This window comes from Myotis davidii, unplaced genomic scaffold, assembly GCF_000327345.1.
Source record: "Myotis davidii unplaced genomic scaffold, ASM32734v1 scaffold290, whole genome shotgun sequence".
Lineage (NCBI taxonomy): Eukaryota > Metazoa > Chordata > Mammalia > Chiroptera > Vespertilionidae > Myotis > Myotis davidii.
Window position 1 is genome coordinate 4,401,126 of NW_006285049.1, and position 2,717 is coordinate 4,403,842.

A 2,717-nucleotide genomic window follows, 5' to 3' on the forward strand; every position below is an offset into this window, starting at 1 on the left:
TGTTTATCATATCTTCCCAGTGTATATCACCATTTAAAGAAATATAACATTAAAACAAAAGTTTTATTCTTATGGTACTAAATACTTGAAGTATAAAAAAAGTTCATGGAGACCAACATAATTTTCTAAAAATATAATTTTCTAGAGGACGCTTACTGTGCTGGCATGTCAATATTTCAGATGCTAGGACTACAAGTTTGAGCTGAAACAGTTTAATATTGCTTTATATTCAGTCCGTGGGTTGTTGAAGTAGCAACTTGCTTTTGGTTGCCTAGAAAAATGTATGTCATTAAAACACTCTTTATATGCAACCCTGGAAACATATCCCATGCATTATGTATTCATAAAAAGTTAATTTTATTTACAGCTTGTCACATAATATGGTATAAGGAAGCATAGTTCGGATACACTTCAATTGAATTATGCTTCTGTTTTTGACAGAGTGGGGAAATATGTTTGTAAGAATGAATAAACACACCTTGAACTGCCTACTTTTGGAGAAGGAGGCAGAGGGAAGTGCATCGACATTATTCTGTTATTAAAACATCTATGGAAATAGGCATTTTGGAAATTTAATAGCTGCTTGTTTTCTAAATTGGGTGCCTGAAATAGTTTATGTCAAAACCTGATGACAGTGACTCTAGGAAGCAGGGAACTCCTAGAAAAATATTTTCCAGAGTTGCAGTTTTATAATGTGAATATGGGGAAAGAAATCTGTTGCTGCCTTTTCTGGCATCTGATCCTTTGATGTTTCATTCAAAGTAATTCAAAGATTAGTTGCCCTAATTGGCTGGTATTGCTTATTTCACATGCAGATAGAGACAGCGTTTGTATTTCTAGAACAGAATGTACCAGCACAGCATTTGAACATTATCTCATATTAATATTGACAAACATCCACCCAGAAAGATTAATTTCTCCTCCTCAACAAATTCATTAATTTACAAATCATTAAGAACTTAAAACATGGAATGCTAAACTGAGATAGGAGAGGAAATGAGAGACCTATAGTACTTTAAGACGAATATCTGTGTCCATCTACGAGGATGCATTGAGGTCTAACAAGTCTAAATTGTAGTGTAATATCTGTGTGAACCCTTTATTATCCCTTGCAATCCTTAGGCCACTAATTAATTCCTGTATTACTTACCTTCTATCTTGCTATCCTGGAAATAGATGTTCCTGGTCACTAAGGGTTCCAGAGAAGAAAATAGATGGATCAGTGGGAATCCATAATTATTACAGAAAAAAAACAAACCATGAAAAAAAAAACCCCAAAAAACAGCCAGGGACAAAACTCTAAGCACATGCTCTGCCATAAAGGGATTAGACAAAAGTCACCATATTAATTAATAATATGTAGTTATTGTGTTTAGACTACATTCTTGATTAGAGGATGGAGAACGCTTTTAGTAGTCAATTCTGTGTGTTTCTGAGTTTTTCCTTGATAAGAATGTTAAAAGAAACTAACTAATGAAATCAATTGACCCTATGTGTTTAGCCACATCCTCTATCAAGAATCTTATTGCTAGTTTGGTGTCTCCAGACAACTACTCTAGCCCTCATCTTTCCTTATACAAAATATTGCAGCCATAGCTACCTGGTCTGTAGAGAACTATTAGGGAAAAAGGAACAATCTGAGATTAAGATGGGGATATTGTGTGGTGAGGGCTGGGGAAAACTGACGCTAATAAAGAAAGAGACCTCAAGTTTAAAAATCTAAGTTGAAGGTGAAACAGTTTAAACCCAGGCTGAATCAGTGTCCAAGGGTCTAATGTAAAGACAGATGGGAGGGGAGAAACTTCTGGGTAGCAGCAGCAGGGGGATTAGAATCATTAAACAAGGTGCCAGATGTGCCTGATGTTGAGATGTTTAAAAGGTGAAGTCTAGGTCCAGACACCAATACCAGGCAAAGGGATAGGCAGAGGTTAGGTAGGTAAGTTGTTGCTTCCCACTTCATTTCCTCCCCACCCTGCTGACTCTGGTGACTGTAACTCAGGGTGAGGCTCTGGAATCAAAGTTCCCAGAAGTGCAGTTGGAAGTCCCTTTCAACATATTGGCTACACTAGGTGGGGGCTTGGATAGATGCAATTTGATGACTATGAGAACAATTAAAAACCTGTGCCCAGAACAAACTGTTGAACCTCAGAGGGAAGGCAGGGAGGGTGGATGGGGAAAGATCAACCAATGAACTTGTATGCAAATATGCATGACTTGTGGACACAATCAGGTGGTGGGAGGTGGGGGGAGGAGGACAGGAGCAGGCTGGAAGAGGGTAATGGGGGAAAAAAGAGAACCTATGCAATACTTTCAACAATAAACAATTTTTTAAAAAAAAACACCAAAAACAAAAACCTGTACCCAAAGTACACAACATAGTAGGGTTTGGGAGTAGTAGACTTTCCCGAGACATCTCATGTTTCGCCAGGTCTGGCTCTTATGGTCTAGCATCTGGGTGGATTTTTATTAAGGTAGCTGGGGACAGCGCTGAGTAAGACATCCCACCCAAAGCCTTGGAGATTCCAACTGTATTGTTAAATAAAACGAACAAAACAAGTAGTACAACTCCCTTTTATTGAATATACTAGAGGCCTGGTGTGTGAAATTCATGCATTGGGGGTAGTGTTCATCAGCCTAGCCTGCACCCTCTCCAATCTGGGACCCCTCGAGGAACCCCTATGGGATCGGGCCTAAATGGGCAGTTGGACATATGTCTC